Source organism: Sinocyclocheilus anshuiensis, unplaced genomic scaffold (genome assembly GCF_001515605.1).
Source record: "Sinocyclocheilus anshuiensis isolate Anshui unplaced genomic scaffold, SAMN03320099.WGS_v1.1 scaffold24, whole genome shotgun sequence".
NCBI classification, from domain to species: domain Eukaryota; kingdom Metazoa; phylum Chordata; class Actinopteri; order Cypriniformes; family Cyprinidae; genus Sinocyclocheilus; species Sinocyclocheilus anshuiensis.
Genome location: NW_015557090.1, coordinates 542,110 through 562,429, shown reverse-complemented (window position 1 = coordinate 562,429; position 20,320 = coordinate 542,110). Strand labels below are relative to the sequence as shown.

Sequence of the window (20,320 nt, the reverse complement as noted above, 5' to 3'; positions counted from 1 at the left end):
GGGAACGAGAATGCCCACGCCGCCAGACTTTCAAATCTCGCCTAGTGTGGAAGCGTGCACAGCTAAGGCGCGAGAACAGAGGAGCCAGGAGTGGCTCGCATGTCTAGGCCATAGAACCTGACGAAGGTTAGGGGCGTGGACCATCCTGCAGCGTCGCAGATGTCCTGCATTGAGACACCTGCCAAGAAGGCCTTAGAGGCCGCCACACTTCTCGTAGAGTGAGCCTTGACCCCAAGAGGCGAAGGGAGATCAGAGGACTCATAAGCAATGGAAATGGCATCTACTATCCACTGACTGAGGGTCTGTTTTGTAGCTGGAAGCCCTCTCTTAGGGGGACCATAGCAAACAAGCAGTTGGTCTGCCCTTCTCCACAGGGCAGCTCTGTGGACGTATGCATCCAGTGCTCGCACTGGACACATACAGTTAAGCTTCTGCTGGTCTGGTTCCCTGAAGGGAGGAGGACTGAAGGCCTGAAGTATAATGGGCTGTGGTGCTGATGAGGGGACTTTTGGGACATACCCCACACGTGGGTACAGAAATGCTTTGGCCAGACCGGGCGCAAAGTCAAGATAAGACGGGGCCACTGAAAGGGCCTGCAGATCCCCAACTCTCTTGAGAGAAGATATCGCCAGAAGGAAGGTAGTTTTGATAGTAAGGAGGCGATCAGATATCTCCTCAATAGGCTCAAAGGGAGGCCTACAGAGAGCTTCTAGCATCACAGCCAGGTCCCACGGGGTGACGCGAGATTGTACAGAAGGCCTCAGCCTCAGCGCCCCGTGGAGGAAACATATAACCAGAGGGTGTCTGCCCACTGACTGGCCACCGAGAGGGGTGTGGGGGGCCGCAATGGCCGCCACATAGACCTTCAGCGTGGAGTGGGTCAACCCTGCGGAGAAACGGGCCTGCAGGAACTCCAGCACTGTACCAACTGGGCAGTTAACTGGGTCAAGCTAGCAATCTCCGCACCAAGAAGTGAAAAGCTTCCACTTCAGGGCATACAGTTTCCTCGTTGAGGGAGCTCTGGACACAACAACCTCGGTTGAGAGACCGGAAGCTATGAGTTGTGCCCCCTCAGAGGCCACACCCCTAACTTCCACAGCTGTGAGAGGAGGTCCCTCCTGACGGGAATTTCCCATGGAGAGCCATCGAGGAGGGAAATCAGGTCTGAGAACCATACTCGGCCTGATCAGGTCCGAGAACCATACTCGGCCCGAACGGGGCTACTCGTCCCGGCGCACTCTCTCCAGAACTCCCGGGAGCAGAGCGATCGGGGGAAAGGCGTACAGACGAAGCCTCGACCACGTCTGTACCATGGCATCCAGCCCCAGTGGAGCTGGATGAGTCAGAGAGAACCAGAGGGGACAGTGCGATGTCTCTCGAGTCGCAAACAGGTCCACCGGAGCCTGGCCAAAAACACTTCTTCACCACCTCGGGGTGCCTCGACAGGATGTCTGCTCACACATTGAGATGCCCAGGGAGAGACCACCGCTGTGTTGTCGGTGCGCACCAACACATGGTGATCTCTTAGGTCCGGGAGGAAGTGTCTCAATGCTAGAAACAAGGCCAGCATCTCCAGGCAGTTGATGTGCCTCGTGAGATGTCGACCACTCCATAGACCGCGGGCCGAGCGGCCACTCATGACCGCTCCCCAACCAGTGAGGGACGCGTTCGTCGCTAGCGTTACGCGGCGACAAGGAGCTCCCAGCACCAGGCCCTGAGACAAGAACCAAGGTTTCCTCCATATGTCTAAGGCAAGTAGGCAGCGCCGCATGACCTTGAGCATGCAAAACGGGTTTCCACTCGGGGAGAACCCTTTGGTCTTGAGCCACCACTGTAGGCGACTGCAGTGAGGATCGACTTGATCCGAGCAGGGGACAAACGTGCCTGCATTGTGGTCGAATCCCACACCACGCCCAGATAAGTGGTCATTTGGTCCTAATGGAGAAAGCACACTTTTCTTGGCGTTTAGTCTTAACCCCAGCTCTTTCATGTGGGTGAGAACAGCATCTCGATGCCGAACCGCCACCTGCTCCGATTGAGCTAATATCAACCAATCGTCGATATAATTCAGTATGGGGATGCCCTGGAGTCGCAGCGGAGCCAGAGCAGTATCCACACACTTCGTGAAAGTGCGGGGTGAGAGTGCAAGGCCGAAAGAAAGAACCCAATATTGGTAAGCCTTGGCCCCGAAAGCAAACCTCAGGAACTTCCTGTGATGAGGAAGGATGGATATGTGGAAGTATGCATCTTTTAGATCGATCGTGACAAGTCAATCCTTGGATCTGATCTGAGACACTACCTGCTCGATAGTGAGCATCCTGAACTTCAGTCGCATGACTGAGCGGTTCAATTGACATAGATCTAAATTGGGACGCAACCCTCAATCCTTCTTTGCTAAAATGGTAGACAACCCTCCATCCTTCTTCGGAACGATGAAGTACCGGCTGTAGAACCCGGACTCTCTTTCGTGAGAAGGGACCACCTCGATGGCCTCCTTCCTCAAGAGAGTGTCTACTTATTGTTCCAATACCAGAGCCTGCTCGGGACCAACCAGATTGGGGATAACCTCGTTGAACTGAGGCGGAGGAGAAGCAAACTGGATTCTGTAGCCTCTCTCTACAGTGTGCAGGACCCACAGTTTCCACACTGCCAAATAGTCTACTAAGGGAATCAGTCTCTCGAGACTGACCTCTGGTGTAATCGGAGCGGCTAGCTCAGTGCCCTGAAGCGGCGGACCGGCAGGGGATGGCCGAATTAGCTATTCCAGAGACCTCCGAAGAGGTAGCGAGCCTCTTAGTAACGTTAAGTTTCCGGGCGGTGACTGAGAGAAGTGCTCGCCGGAGACCGCTGCGCCCTGAAGCACCGTAAGTGGCGGGTTGGCAGACTGATCTCCTGAGGGCACTGGGAGAGACGGGCACCATGTAATGCGGTGTACACCTCTCTTCCCCAGAGGGGCCTGCCCTCAGAAGTCCTGAGCCACTTGCATCAGGACTTTTCTTTGCCTGAAGGATGGTCCGCAGATCCGGCTTAGGCTTGGAAGTCCCCGACCCAGACCCGCTCTGTTTCTGAGTCTCTCTGTGTGATGAGCTGGTATGCGGAGAGGGCTGCTCCCGCCCGGCAGCCCCCTGACCAGAGAGCGGCAAGGGAGGAACTGCTGAAACGCCGCCGCTAGTTTACGAGTCTCCTGGTACCTGTCGACGATGGAATTGATGGCGTCGCTGAACAGGCCAGAAGGCCCAAGCGGGGCATCTAGGAGGAAAACCCTGCTCTCCCTCGAGAGCCGACTCTGCGTGCTTCGCTCCCAAGCAGACCATGCACAGACTGTGTGTATCCCCATCTGTAATGTAACGCGGACAGGGAGGAACACACAGCCTATAACGCGGTCTGCTCTCGCCCTTAGAGTGCTTTGTCTTAGCCTCAGCTTAAGACATAATGGAGCTTATTGGTTGGGACAAACAACACTAAATAAGACTCACAACAAAGAGTTGACTGACACACACAGAGCACTTGCTGAATGACAGAAAGCTGATGCCGGTTCCACCGCATGTGCTTTTATAGCTTCCTGGTCTCTACGTCACCCGCCCATGACGTCTCACCCATCCATTGGTCTGATTATACACATGATTCAGAATGTGGTCACGCTGAAGGCGTTCCCATAGCGTTTCTCTCATAACTCCTGTTTACATTGGTACTGAAGCCTGATTTGTTCACGTTTGTGTAGCTGCACAAATCAATGGCGCTTTAGCCCACCAGAATGGGTGGAGCCGACCTCTATATAAGTCGGCTCGGAGTCTTAAATTTATTTTGTGTGTTGCACCATGAGCACAGCATGTTTTATGATGCCATGTCAAGTTAAGAATAATTGAATTATAATATTTTGTCTCTGAAGATCCATGCTTTCCATACCACAATATTGATAAAAATTTTAAGGGGTCATGAACTGAGAACGCTCCGGTTACAAACGTAACCTCGTTTCCCTGAGATAAGGGAACGAGCGTTGTGTATGGGGAAACTCCTGTTTACACTGGTACTGAAGCCTGATTTGTTCACGTTTGTGTAGCTGCACAAACCAATGGCGCTTTAGCCTGCCAGAAAGGGCAGAGCCGATGTGTATATAAGTCGGCTCGGAGTGCCATTTCATCAGAATCATTCGACTGAAGCGACAGTCATCGATTTGCGTGCAGCTTATAACACGGCAAGTGACACAATGCTCGTTCCCTTATCTCAGGGAACCGAGGTTACGTCAGAAACCAGAGTGTTCCCTTTTGAACGTTCTCATATGTTGTGTATGGGGAATGCATCCAATCACACCGTGCTATGAGCAGATACAGAATGACCTGCTCTGCGAGCCCAGTCTCGGAGCACTTAAGTTAAGGACTCCTAAAGAACATGAGCCAAACTGAGTGCCAAGCACTGCTGAGGACTGCAGATATAGCTATTTCCACCCTAAGGGAGAAATAGGTAGATAAAACAGAAATCCATGCCTGCAGGGCAGGGACGTCTAAATATAGAATCTATCAAAGAGGACGGCGACGACCCGCCAGCGGCCGCACAATCATAAGTCAAACTGAGTCCCAAGCTCAGCTAAGGACTACAGATATAACCATTTCCACCCTAGGGGAGAAATAGGCAGATTAAATAGACAAAATCTGTGCCTGCAGGTCAGGGACGTCTAAATGATAGAATCTGGCAAATGTGGACGGCGACGACCAGCCCGCAGCCGCACAAATCTCACTTATAGAAATTCCGCTGGACCATGCCCAGGAGGAGGCTATTCTTCTGGTGGAGTGGGTCCTCACCCCGATAGGGCATTGCAAGCCTTCTGAGGCATAAGCCAAGGCTATAGCATCTACTATCCAGCGGGAAAGTCTCTGCTTCATAACCGGCAGCCCTTTACTGCGGCCTGCGAAGCAAACAAAGGGCTGCTCTGTTTGTCTGAAAAGACCAGAGTGCTCAACGCACACTCTCAGAGCCCTAACCGGGCAGAGTGAATTGGGACCCTGCTCACTGTCTGCAGCGGGGAGTACTAGAAGGGTAATAACCTGGGCTCTAAACAGAGTTGAGAGCTCTTTAGGTACATAACCTTGTCTTGGCTTGAGGATGACCTTACAGTCATTAAGCCCAAATTCGAGACAGGAAGCACTGATTGACAGTCCCTGCAAGTCACCCACTCGCTTGACCGACGCTAATGTCATAGGGATGATGGTCTTAAGAGACATGGGCCACAGGTCAGCCGAATGGAGCGAGTCCAGTCTCGGAGCACTAGCTTAAGGATCCCTAAAGAACATGAGCCAAACTGAGTCCCAAGCACAGCTGAGGACTGCATATATAACAATTTCCACCCTTGGGGAGAAATAGGCAGACTAAATAGACAAAATCCGCGTGGTTCAAAGAGAAGGGCCCCGTAGGGCAAGGTCAAGGACAAGTCCCAGGTCGGCACGGTCTGAGGAGGTTTAAATCTCCGGGCGCCCTTCAAGAACTTAACGACCAAGTCAATTCTGCCGATTGACTGGCCAGCTTCGAGGGAATGATTCGCTGCGATAGCTGGCACATAAACTTTGAGCTTGGAAGGTGCGCGCCCGTTGTCCAGCAACTCTTGAGAAAAAAGTCAGCACGTGGGACAAGTTACAAGAAACCGGGTCCAGGCTTCGTGCTGCACACCAGTCACAGAAAACTGACCATTTAAGGGCGTTAAGGCGCCTCGTAGACGGTGCTCTAGCCTCTAATATGGTGTCGCTCACTCTCGCTGAAAGTTGTATAGACTCCCGTCGAGGCTCCAGACATGGAGGCTCCACAGCTCCGGCCTGGGGTGCCAAGTCATGCCCTTCACCTGCGAGAGAAGGTCCCTCCGTAATGGTATCGGCCTCGGGGCATCTGCTGACAGCTGCACTAACTCTGGGAACCAAGTTTGGTTCTTCCAAATTGGGGCCACCAGGAGGACTGAGCATCCGACTTCCCTGACCCGACTTCCCTGACCCGGGGGGAAGGCGTAGAGGCAAGAGCTGGGCCAATCATGGGCCAGCGCATCTCGCTGCATGGAGAAATAAGTCAGGCAGTGAGAGTTGTCTTCTGAGGCGAAGAGGTCGACCGCTGCCCTCCAGAAGACAGACCAGATTTCCTGAACTGTCTGAGGATGTAGTGTCCATTCTCCCGGAGTTACATTGCCTCTGGACAGCATGTCTGCGCCAAGGTTCAGACTGCCCGGCACATGAACCGCTCTGATTGAGAGGAGTTTGCTCTGTGCCCAAAGTAGGAGGCGTCGAGCCATCCTGTAAAGGGAACGTGACCTGAGACCACCTTGTTGGTTGAAATAGGGTACCACCGTCATGTTGTCCGATCTGACCAGGACGTGGTGCCCCCTTAAGGTTTTCAGGGCCAGAAAAACCGCCATCATCTCGATGCAGTTGATATGGAGGCGCCACTCGTGGATCGACCAGGAGCCGAACGCCAGATAGCCCTCTAACAGAGCGCCCCAACCAGTGTTAGAAGACAATGGGAAGAATTGCCATCGGACTAACAACAGCTGACAACCAGAGACGCACACACACACACACACACATTCATCTTGGAAGTCAGTCCCAACTGCACGCCTGGTTGGAACAGGCGAGAAGTTGTCCAAGAGGCCACAGCTTTGATACAGCGATGGGTCACCCTGACGTAAAACCGGCCCAGGTGCCAGGCATGGGATGGCACATGGGCTTTGAGCCAAAATTGAAGAGGCCGCATATGAAGCAGGCCTAGAGGAATCAGTCGCTGAATAGCCATGGACCGTTCTGGCGTAAGCCATGCCCGCATATGGGCAGAGTCTATCGCAGTCCCCAGAAAGACCGCTCGCTCTCTGGGAGACAAATGAGTCTTGTGTGGGTTGATTTTCAACCCATGGCGCTCCAGATGGCTGAGCAGAAGTGATCTGTGTGCGATTACTTCCCGTTCTGTTCTGGCTAAAACCAGCCAGGTAATTGAGGATGTGGATTCCCATTTGTCTCAGAGGAGAAAGAACCACGTCGATGCACTTTGTAAAAGTGCGAGGGGCCAGAGACATTCCAAATAGGACTATGTACTGATAGGCCACTCCCTCAAACGTGAATCTCAAGAACGGTCTGTGGTGGGGGGTTATGTGGATGTGAAAGTATGCATCTTTCAGATCCACTTTCAGAAACAAACCTGCGCGAGGATCTGTTTCAAAGTTAACATCCTGAATGGCCATCTGATAAGAGAGCGATTCAGAAGTCTGAGATCTAGAATAGGTCTGAGCCCGCCATCCTTCTACAGCATGAGGAAGTAGTGGCTGAAAAACCTGACTCGCTGTTTACTACAGGTACCGTTTCCACGGCACATTTTTTCAAGCAATATTTGTACTTTGGACTGAAGAACATGAGCTTTGTTGTCCCGTACCGAAGTGTGAATAATACCTCTGAAACGAGGTGGCCTGCAAGTGAACTGGAGCGAGTAACCTCGTTTTATCATATTTAGAACCCAACTTGAACCACCGGGAATGGCTGCCCAAGCCTTGAAGTTCACCGTACAAGGGTGGGGAACTTGCATTCGCGAGAGTGAGGAGAGGAGAAATGCTCTTTTGTATGTATCCACTATCAGCGGTAGTTTGCTTGGGCATGCACTGAACTTAAAGGATGTGCCCAGCTTGAATAAAACTTCCATCACTCAGTGTTGAACGAAGGGATGGAGAGCGAGCGCGAGCTTTCTTAGAGAGAGTTCCAGCCTCAGCGAGAACTGATCCTTCCTTTTCCTCTCAAAAGTGCTTCGCTAGGTCAATGCTCTTTCAATGAGAGCAGTTAGCCCCCGTGAGCGCAGCCTTGGCATGGGCGTGGCCCAGTCTATGCTGTGCGCATCTTTAGATCTGCTTAAAAGGATAAAACCGCTCGATGCAGATGAGGGGCGCTAATCCTCATGTGTAAAACACACTGGCGGTTCAGTGTATTGCAGGAAGAGTGAAGCATGCGGGATCTATGCCGGTGTGAAATCACTCCAGCCCTATTTCTCAGCCCCGCGACTTCACAGTTTCATTCTCCGAGGCAATTGGGAGGGGAGATAGTGAGCGCGGGAGGAGCGGGGCCACCTTCATTGAAAAAGGCGAACCGCGAGCGAAGCAGAGCGAGATACACGCTCTCATCGTGAGAGCGATCTGTCTCAGTAAGCGCAGCCCCAGTGTGGGCATGGCCCAGGCAAGCGACGCACTTAAAAACTGAAGCTTTCAGCGATATAGAATCATTGGTGACAGCACTCTCCTTTGATCCATCTAAAACGATCGAACTGCTCGAAGCAGATGAGGGGCGCTGATATTTACTTGTAAAACACACTAGCAGATCAAAGAGCTGCATGGAGAGTGAAGCACACGGGACCTGTGCCGGCGTGAATCACTTAATCCTGATCGCTCAACCCGTGAGTTCGCCGTTTCTTCCTCTGAGGCAGCTGAGAGGGGAGAAACAGTAGGGGCGGCTCGCCTTCATTGAAGAAAGCGACCCGCGAGCGAAGTGGGGACAGACTCATGCTTTTGCAGTGAAAGCAGCCTGTTTCAGCGAGCGCAGCCTCAGTGGCGCACACACAAATATGAAGCTGTCAGCAATAAAGAATCATTGGTGACAGCATTCTACTTCAATCCGCCTAGAAGGATTGAGCCGCTCAATGTAATGAGAGGCGCTGATCCTTACATGTAAAACACACCGGAGGATCAAAGTGGTGAGGGAGAGTGAATACGGGGGCTCTATGCCGGAGTGAGATCATACAACCCAGTTGCTCAGCTCTGCGACTCACCGTTTCTTTCTCCAAGCTCGCTGAGAGAGGAGAAACAAGAGCGGGGCTGCCTTCATTGAAGAAGGTGGTCAGTGAGCGGAGAAGAGCAGTGAGAGTTTCAGTGAGTATGCAGTCTCTGCGTGGGTGCTGCCCAGACAGGCGACGCACTCACTGCGCCCTTCTGCATTGTGCAGGGCTTCCCTGCACGAGCCACACTGCGGCGCCACATTTGAATCAACGTCGCTAGGAAATTTGCTCAGAAATTTGCTCTTTTAGTGCACCGAATAGAGGAAGGCTCTGGTTTCTTCCTCTGTCGGGGCTCTTCGACGGGTGCGAGCTGCAGGCTGAGCTTCTTCCTTCTTCTTCGGCTTCGTAGTCCAGCGTCAGTGAAGAGATGATCTTTGTCGCTGGAGGAGAATATTCTGATGAAATGGTGCTCCGAGCTGACTTATACAAAGGTCGGCTCCACCCATTCTGGCGGGCTAGAGCGCCATTGGTTTGTGCAGCTACACAAACGTGAACAAATCAGGCTTCAGTACCAGTGTAAACAGGAGATTTCCCATACACAACGTGAGAGAATGTTCGAAAGTTTTTGGGATATCAAATATACATTACCAACAAAAAAGTTAAGTATTTGTAAAAAAAGATTTTGCCACAAGGCTGGCTTTTTGCACACTGAATAAAAAAATGGGTGTAAAAACAAATGTACTTACACAAATAGCTATTAAATTAGAATTAAATGTGACTTTTTTAAATAGAAAGCCTAAAATCGTATTTTCTAGTAGAACATACTCCAATAATCTGTTTTATTTGCGATTTTCAAAATGAAATTTTGCTTTTTGCTTCTGTTTTGTGTCTCCTGTGTTACAGAAATAGGTGAAAGATATTTCTTTTTCTTAAAAGATTTCTTATAAGTGATCATAAAATAAGATAAAAGGCTTATAGTCTTAAGTAAATTTATGTTGCTTTATTTCTGATGGGAAACTAGGCAAGCATACTAAATATGATTTTTGTATTTTAGTACAGCAGGAAGAACACATTGTGCAGTGTTAGTTACATTTGTAGGATTTTAGGAAGCGTGAAGTCACACACAACTGATCTTTACCCCGCAGGTTCAGGACACCATGACCTCAGGAATAGAGCTGACAGCACGATAAACATCATCAGCCCTCCACAGGTAAGAGGAGAGAGAATTACAGCCTTTGCATTATTCAAAACTAGTGGTGGGATTTTTGTCTAAAGTCTAAAGTCATCTGCCTCACACCTGGGGAAAATGCTGATCTCTTGATTACTGTGTGAAACAATATTCAGTCAAACAAATAAACATTATGTAAATGATGCACAATGATACTTTGATGTAATCCTTTTTATTTTTGAAAATGTCGTTTACTTTCTGTAATCATGCTGAGATTACAAACAATCATATATTGTGTTTAGTTTAATTCATAATGCAAAATTTTCGCATGAATGCTAATTGTATGCTGGGTCATCTTCAGGAAACAACCTTTTCATTTTAAGTATTTCATTTGAAACTGTTGAACTTTCAAGAAATCATATTTTCTCACCTCATGCATAAACTACCAGGGCCATAACCATCATAGACACTGGGGAAATCACCATCCCAGGGTGATAAAATTTCAATAGATGCAACATTTAGGTTGAATAAGATAAAAAAAAAATTCTCAAAAGGGAATGCACAAATTGATATTCCAGTGAAAACCAAGCATTTAAAAATACATTGTAATAGTATATTGTTCTATTGTTCTCAACAGGTTCCTGATATTGTAATTTTCAGCACTCAAAATCAGAAAGAGGAAGATTTTTCTAACCTCTACTGCAAGGGAGCAAAGACAGTCCGCCGGGTCACCACTGTTTGACCTCAGGGTCGACCCCACATCAACCACCCACTGCAAGAAAGAAACAAAGGTCATACAGTATATGCTGAAAATGAAGATGCAATGGCTTGCATGTCTAGAGGATGGGGATCATCATATGAGCCCTGCAGTGATGTCAACTACATGCAGTCATTCACAGTCATGAATGCTGTTACATCAGCCACGTCAACATTGTGTATGTTTTTTTTTTTGTCATTCAAAAAATGTTATGTAATTATTTTGCATTATTTTGCATTGGTGTCCCACCCTTTTCAAGTGGAAATATTTTAAAGTTATTTACAGTATTGGTATCAGTATAGAGAGCTGCAGTGATGACATATTTTTGTAGTATGTCCCCCCCCCGGTTCCCTGGGGTTTTTCCATTGGCTTTTGGATTATTGCAGATAATAAACTCTGTGACCAACAAAAGTTTGATTCTCATATGTCTTGTTCATCATAATAATCTTCACAAATGAATGCAATTTGAGCCTAAATACAATCGGCAGAAGCAGCTAAACAACAAAAGAGAGCGATTATACAACAAATAAACACAACATCCTGTGAAAGCGACCTAGTGAGTGGATGAGTTTACCCTTTTTGGTGTGATGACATTTAATGTCCCCGACAACCTCTGTAGTTCCATTTAGCCACTTGTTAGCAACCGCCTTTTACAAGCAAGTGAAAGCTTTAAAAAAATTCACAAGTTGTTATTATGCATATATGGATGTATTTTATGTCGTAGAATCCAATGTGAATATCTTGAGCTTGTTTTAACCAAAGACATTTATTTTTTTTTTCAAATACCCAATATTTTTTTTTTTAAACCCATTGTCTTCAAGTTGATTGTCCCGAAGTGCTAATCTAGCTGATTTATGGGTTTTGGCCTACAAAGATATATAAATTCCACAGCACTTTTTTAGCATTGCAATTTTTTCTTTTTTTTTTTTTTTACGAAAAGAAAATTAGTGTTATAGTGCATCTTTTCCATAGACTATTGTACTGTCAGGTATTGCTTGGTGTGTTGAATGACAATTCCAAAAAGAAGAAAACAAACATTTTCCTCAGAGGGTTCAAGTTAGGGAAATGTGCCTTCATGTTTTCCCGCTGGCTGCTCGTCAGTCATGGATGGCAACTGCTGAATAAATTAGGGTCACCCTCAGTAGGTCACACAAAGTTGTCATGATATGAGAGGGTGATAACATAACCCTTTTGTTCTTGTTTGGGTCTCCAGACCAGTGTTATCTTTCCTAGACCTGCTTGTGTTACTGAGGTTTTCATTTGCCATTCACAAGTGGTGGATTGATGTCAGGGTCAAGCAGACTGTTTCTCTGGGATGATTTACAGAGGCCACTGCTTGCCTTACAAAGACTTCTGCATCATTGCTGCATCATTGTTTCCCTTCTCTCTGCCACTTTCTTCTTTAAAATTTATAAATGTAATTGTATTTTATTTTATTTTTTATTTTGCTAAAATGTTACATTATGTTTAATGTAGTTTTAGCTAATAACAGTAAACCATGCTTACAAAAAATAAAAAAATAAAATACAATTAAAATGTTTAAATCTTTGGAGACATTTAATCTTCTTTTTTGTCCTAAACATTCTATATCACAACTGAATACAATTATTCCAAATACTAATGTACAGTGAATGTTTCAGTGCAACTCACTCAGTAACACATTTGTGTTATATCTGGCACATATGAGATGCAGGCGCTGGCTGCAATCATGTAAATGAAAACATCTAATCATCAGCATAAATATTTATTCATGCATATTAGAACCCAGCCACCACATGAAGGTTTTCGCCTCCAAACAATGATTCAGTCTTTATGTAATTGACCTCAGTTGAATGAACCCTTTTGGAATCAGTCACGGTACTTTGAAACAATTGCAGCCTACTTTACACAGCACGATTCACTGCAACACTGATGAATAACTTAGCATGTCTTCTATGTGATTGAAATGCAATCCTCTCATGTGCATCCTTACAACAGGGCATTTAAGTGCTTCCAAAGTCAGCTAGGTGCCACTGTATTAAGTGACTGGCTATTAAAGGAAATTGGAGACAGGAGCCTTTGACATGCTGCTGTTAGCATAATTAAGCCACTGTTAGCCACTGGGATGTTCCTAGAATATTTACCTTCACAACAGCACAATAACTCGCAATTATGCAGCAGTCAGCCTGAACATGCGGTACAAGAAAACCATTGAGTGAGCAGAAGCTGGAATCCACTTTAAAGTAAAATGTCTCACCTTTGGCAAAATGCTTTGAAACACAATTAAACTGGCGAGAAGTCTATTTTGCCACCAAAACAAATGCAGGAAAAGAGAGGTATCATGGAACAATGGTTCAAATACAATCGCTTTGGGCAATAAGCAGCCATGAAAAAAAAAACAATTTAATTGCTCAGCAATGATTTCATGCCAATTCATATTTATAGTATGTTACAGCAGTTACAGCATTCACGGAAATATAAAACGGTAGAGTATAATAGCAAAACTGACAAACATACACCCAAACTAAACTAAGCCTGAAAACAAAAGAAACAACTTTTCTTGCTCTGTTTTTGGTAATACCACAGTTTTTAGACATACTTTAAAGGTGATGCTATTTTATTCTATGGTACCTTACAGTACTGTGTAAATTCCATGGTGTGTGAATATGGTAATCATTCAGTACCATGGTATTACCATCCAGGACAGTAGGCTACTTTTTATCTCTCTACCAATCCCACACCTTCGCATTGCCACAGAAATATGTGAGGTCATCAAAAAAGTAACACTGTTGATAGATCACCACTTAATTTAATTCAAAGTCCGTTCTGATGACCGATCATTTAGCCAAAAAGCTTTGCCAGACAACTGCTTGTCCGAGAGCAGTTTAGCAGGGGCATTTCCATATGTGCCGCTGCACCCCATCTGTTAGAGCTGGCCTCAGATGGCAAACACAGAGGCAGACGGCAGGCCAAATGCAGGCTGTCACTTCAGCAAATAAGACTCTCAACTCTTTTAGACGTCCCCTGAAATTCCCTGTCCTGATAAATGGGACTCTGTTAGTTTTTGGCAGGCAGAGAGGCGGAAGTTGCAGCTACATAAAATTTAGCTGCGACAGCTTCTGTGATGAATTTTGGGCAGATTGCACCTCTGATACATTTTTAGGTCTGTATAATGGAGTATAATGTCACTACATATTGCATGTGTCAGCAATTAAATGTCCCCTGTGTGACTGAAAGGTAAACTATTCTATCATGCATATTCAATCATGACAATTTCTTTTTTTTTTTAATAATTCAAACATTTGATTAAACAATCTACATAAGTCAAGTCAAGACACCTTTATTTATATAGCTCTTTAAACAATACAGATTGTGTCAAAGCAGCTTTACAGTGTCAAACAGGAAAAACATGTGCTGATGATAATGCGAAAGGACAATAGAAAACAACCAGTTTATCAGTTAAAGTCAGTTCATTGTCGATTCAGTGATGTCATCATCCAGCTCAGTTCAGTTCTCTTTAAATAGTGTCTGTGCAGTCAAGGCAAAAATGTTGCCAGAAATTGTGTCCCCAACTAACTATCTGTGAGACAAATCACCAAAGGATGAATTTCATTTTTATAGCACATATATTTCAAGACTTATATTTCTAACCTTGTTGCAATCAACAAACATTAACATGACAGTTACTTGCAGAGTACTTGCTGTGAAGAAAAAGCTACCAAATCAGCTATTTGACAGCTACATGAGATCTAATAAATGTCTTTTTGTAGAGAAAAAAAAAACACATCACTTCAATAATAATCATCAATAATAGATCTACAAGCTAAAAAATAAGGTAACACTTTCTATGAAGCCCGTATTTATAATACATTATAAGGGTATTCTTAAGGCATTATAATGAATTCATTATAAAAAAACTTATATGTTATATCAACTCATGAATAATCATAACAACAGTTATAATACATCATAATACTTACGTATTTGTGGTTATAAGTTTAAGAGTATGATTATTTATAACACACAATGAACACCGTATTAAATCTACTTCATGTACAGTATAATGGACTGTATCATATCCTGACATTGTTTACTTAAGATCTGCACAGTATCTTACTACAGCTTGTGAGTGGTTAGATGTTGAGTGTTATTTGAGTGTTTCCTGTGGAGCTAATGGTAATTAATTGATGTGAGCTTTATACTCCAACTGAAAAAAATGCAATGTTTTATATGGTTACATTTTATTTTGATGGTCCCCTTAATCAATCGACTATAAGCAACTTTGCAACTACATGCCAACTAACTCTCATTAGAGTATTAGTATGCTCAAGAATGGTAGAATCTAGTATGGTAGAATAAGTTGACGTACTTGCAAAGACACTTATAGTCAGTTTATCTGTTGGTTGACCATCAAAATAAAGTGTTAGCAAATATTTACAGTAGCAGACATACTAATACTCTAATGACCGCTAGTTGATATGTAGTTGCAGAATTACTTATCAACAGCTGTTTAAAGGGTACCATCAAAATAATCAAACTGATATTACAATAAAAATAGTTCAAAGCAAATGTGTCATATTACACATTCATCTGATCTGATATCTGATCTTATGGCTGTTTGAGAGAAAAAAAATGTTATTATTATTATTATTATTATTACTACTTATAAGTGGTCTTTGACCGCATAAGCATAAGAAGCATAAGAAAAATGGCAAGATATGAGACTTATAATACATTATAACTATGAGAAATATAATCCATTGTAAAAGTGGATGCAACGTGTTCATTGTGTTATAAATCATCATACTCTTAAAAGCTATAACCACAAATAAGTAAATGACGCATTGACGCTCTGAAATGCTTGATTCTGATTGGTCAATTCTGCAGTATTTTTGTAAAATGAGTGCTAAACTAGATTTATTATTGTCTCAGGCAACTAAAACCCTACATGTTGCGCGCTATGTTCAATCATTCTTCTCACATGATAAAACAATGTAAACTGAAATCTTAGTTAATTTCCATTTATTCAGTCAGTTAGTTAGTTAGTAAGTAAGTAGCCATGTACTGTAATAATTAGAATAATGTACAGTGAACACAAACTAAGCCTCTTAAGAGTGATACAAAACCTTTCTGATACAGAACACCAAGCTTACTCTCATAGACAGCCATTGGAAAGGAGGGAACTTGTGTACTTATGCAGCACACTTTGTAGTTACACCAATTCAATTTCCTATTCAGAAAATTAACACTATAACTGCAACTTAAACTGCACTGAAAGTTGCGATGTTACGGAGGTAGCGTCAGATCTTTTCTTCCATAATGTGCCCTATATCTGATTGAAATGAATTATCGTAAAAAAAATAAAAAATAAAAGTGTAGGGTAGGGACATCATTCTATCCATCAGTTATGACTGGATGGAGGCTGACCTGAATGTGAGCTTGCAGTCAACTGTAAGAAAGGGACTAAATAATTGAAGACGTTCGGCATATGTCACCAAAGACAAGTCTTTTATTTCACCGGGAGATCAAGTTATTGTTATTTCACCGGGAGATCAAGTTATGACAATTTAATAAAAAATTACAAGGTCAAAATGAATGAATGAACAAACAAACAAACTAATGAACAAACACACAAACTAACAAACTAAAGATCTGTCAGGGTCCTTTCACCTTGATAGGTCTTATTCTTAGTTTGGTGACAGGATCCTGACACTCATGTGTAGCATTTGGACCAATCAGACACACAACTTTTTGTTATATTTAACAAATAATATCTAACGCCCCCTCACCTAACCAAAGGGCCAATTACGAGGGTCTATGGACCATTCCCGCGAACTGCATCTTAACACCTCAGAAAGGCAGAACAGGCCTCTGGTTCCATGGCAACCAATGCTGATATCACTGGTTTTATTGCCCAAAGGAATGCGGGCAGAGCAACTCACTCATTTTCCTCATAGGAAAGACACATAATGCCCAGAGAAATGGACTGTTCTCTAATTCATTCATAGGAAAACCTTTCTTTAAATGAACATGCATATCCTTCAGGTCATTGTGTATACCATTACTGTTCTTGTATATTGTCTGTTGTAGTGTATGCTGTTTTATGCATGTTATGATAGACCACTAGTTAATATAACCTCACCTATATCATGTTTGGTCTCTATGAATTCATCTTCGGATGATCTAATTGAAAGTGCATATTACATGCTGATACCTATGCAACATATTAATGTTCTAAGAATCTTTACTAGTTTGTGCATCAACACCCAATCGAAATACATATGCGAAATACCATGCTTGGAGACAAAGAGTCATAAAAACTCCCGCTTGGAATTTCAGCCTTTCTCATTGGACAAGCCCATCCTGAGAGGCGTGAATCTTCTCAGACCTTAAGAGGCTCACGCACAGTTCCGCCCAGGTACTTGATGTTCTTCTTCTGCTAAGAAGCGTGTTGGAGCCTCAGCCGGTGCGGGTGTGCCCGGTGGGCTCCAACACATAGCCAGTCGCGCCAGGCTTCGGCCTTGACTTTCCATTCACCAAGATCCTCTGACTCAGAATGGTTCTTCCTCATCACCTAACTTCAGCTAACCTACTGGAGCCCCAAAGAGCATTAGGACTCTCTTTCAACCAGGCGAGACGTGAAGTTATACGGTCTTTTTCACTTCCAAAAACGGTATACTACCGTAAAATGAATGTCCAATACATGTAATGTCCAATACAGTTTTTCACCGTATATAGTAGGGGAATTTACCGTTAACCATTTAACAGGTTTTTACTGTAGCAATTTTACAGTCTTTTACCGTTAAATTCACGGTCATTTTTTACAGTGTAGTTATGATTAATTATTAATATTTCCCCTTTGAGCTGATTCGCTACACATGTGTTGTTTGTCTCCTCGTGTGACTGTATGGCTTTGGCTTTGTTCTCTGGGCTTGGCTGTGTACCTTTATGTCTTATGTTTTGTGTGTTTGGGGAATGATGTCTGAATACTGATACTTTGGTCTAGTCATGTATCAGTTTCAGTGTCGGGATCCTGACATACATGCTCTGTGCACTTCCGTTTGTTTGCGTTTGTTCACTATGTGCTTTTCTGTCTTGTCTTGTGTTTATTGTGAGTACATGGTTTCTGCCATGTCTGTTTTACATGCGCGTTGTGTACATGGCTTTTTTGTTTTTTTTTGCTCTGTGCCATGATCTTATCTGTCAGCCTCTCATCTTGGCCCCGCCAACTTGTTACCTGGTCATTATTTCATTTGCCCCACCTGCTCTCCCTCATTACCCTCCTCATTTCCTTCCCTATTTATTCTCCCCATGTTCTCTGTCTCATGCTTGATGGTTGTGGTTGTTTACCCTTTTTGGTGTCCAGTTGGTCTTCACTTCTGTCCAGTTCCAGCCCGGGTGATTCTTGGTTCTTTGCCTGCCCTGGACTGCATCTTGATTTCCCCCATGAGGTATTTTTATTTGCCTTGTCAACTAAATAAAGACCCATTTACTCTGTGTTTGCATCCTTGCTCTCTTCCTGCACCCCAAATGCAAAAGACCCATAGAAGTGTCATATGAGAGGTCGATATGACTTATGTTCTATTTTCTTCTAATACAACAGGCCAAAATTAAAGCTGCTGTCCTTGGTTCATGAAAGAACTAGCAATGTCAGAGCTGTGAAGAAATCATTCCTTTTGAGTGAGTTAGTTGCTTGATTCGCAAAACCTTAATGATTTTCAATGATCCAGTTTCAGTGTTTAATAGCTCACTAGTGGTAAAGATTATGAATGTTTTAAATTTTGCTTCAAGGAATATACCTCATGAGTTTTATAGACCACTTTTATGATAATTTTAACCTTTTTCGAGGCTCTCCATTCATTGTATTTGCAATAAGCAACTAGTAAATTCATCAAAATGTATCATATCAAGAAAGAAAGCCATAGAGGGTAGAACCATAATTTTCATTCTGATAAAAATTATGCCTTCTACAGTAATATAAAATATTTTAGAGTTTTAATAATATAAATATAAGAATTAAAGCATTAAAAGATGTTTTCTCGAAGTTTAATTCAGTAAGAAACTCGTGTATGCACTTTGTAATCCAACCTGTCATTCAGGTTTTCATGGGAAAAGTTTGATATATCATGAAAACTGTGGAGATGATCGTGGACTTCAGGAGGAACCCCGCCTGCACTCCCCCCACTCACCGTCATGAACAGCACTGTGGCTGCAGTGGAGTCATTGAGATTCCTGGGAACCATCATCTCTCAGGACCTGAAGTGGGACACTCACATCGACTCCATTGTTAAAAAGGCCCAACAAAGGTTGTACTTCCTTCGCCAACTGAGGAAATTCAACCTGCCACAGGAGCTGCTGAAGCAGTTCTACTCAGCCGTCATTGAGTCCGTCCTGTGCACTTCAATAACTGTCTGGTTTGGTTCAGCTACAAAATCAGACATCAGAAGACTACAGAGAACGGTTCGGACTGCTGAAAGGATTATTGGTGCTCCCCTGCCTACCCTCCAAGAACGGTATACATCCAGAGTGAGGAAAAGGGCTCAGAAAATCACTCTGGATCGCTCACATCTAAGCCATCTCCTTTTTGAACTTTTGCCATCTGGTCGGCGTTACAGAGCACCGAATACCAGGACAGCCAGGCACAAGAACAGTTTCTTTCCCCAGGCAATCTACCTCATGAACATTTAATGTTCTCCCATTGTGCAATAAAAGTATGTGCAATAACCTTATACTTATTTATCACCCTAAATCCTAGTACATCCCTACAACTTCTTTTTTTTTATTTGTTATTTTTATTTTATTTTATTCTATTCCTATTCTATCTATAGCACACATGTACATACAATTTATTATTTTTTTGTGGTTTATTTATATTTATGCATGTGTATTTTATTTACATCTTATTTTTATTATCTGTGTGTTGTTGTTGTCTCTGTGTACTTGAAGCTTGTGACACCAAAACAAATTCCTTGTATGTGCAAACATACTTGGCAATAAAGCTCTTTCTAACTTCTGACTTCTGATGAAGTGGACCAGAAACACAGCGCGGCTGCATTGCTCTTGGTCTAGATTTTCTGCAATTTAAAGAATACTACTTTAAAAATACTTTCAATTATGGGCCCTGTATTAATGATCCAATTTGAATGCATTACATAGGGTTTCCAGGCAGCAGCCTCTGGCTACCACTCTCTTACAGCAGTAATGATTGGTAGCCATATAGGCTCTCCCCACAGACCAAAGATATTGGCTATCGATGGCTGAATCTGAGAAAGTGACTGAATTCCAGATATACTTATATCTTATCTACGTATATATATATATATATATATAACTTATATTATATACTCAGTTAGCCACTGAGATTATTTTGATGGGTTAACCCAGTAAGATTACTTCTAAATTATTTATTATTTTGGCATTTTAAGATTATGTTCTTTAATGAGTTCCAGATCCCATTTCACCCCAAAATCAAAAGGAAAATAATAATAATAATATTAATAATAAAATATAAATTAATTGAATCAAACATAACATTTTGAATGATAAAGATTAAAATAGTATTTTCTTGTTAAACACACTCCATTAATGTTTTACTTCAATTCAATTCAAGTTTATTTGTATAGTGCTTTTCATGATACAAATCATTGCAAAGCAACTTTACAGCAAATTAAGTTTCTACAATATTTAGTGGTAGCTTA

The 20,320-nt window shown here is 43.6% G+C and overlaps 1 long non-coding RNA gene across 1 annotated transcript in view; it reads left to right on the top strand.

The window, feature by feature from the left end:
- Positions 1-10,845, top strand: part of LOC107677046 (uncharacterized) — a 15,606-nt gene extending 4,761 nt beyond the window's left edge. Inside the window, exons 4-5 of the long non-coding RNA XR_001632800.1 lie at positions 9,864-9,928; positions 10,524-10,845. This is a non-coding gene — a long non-coding RNA (uncharacterized LOC107677046). The remainder of the gene's footprint in view (positions 1-9,863; positions 9,929-10,523) is intronic.
- The last annotated feature ends 9,475 nt before the right edge of the window (positions 10,846-20,320 follow it).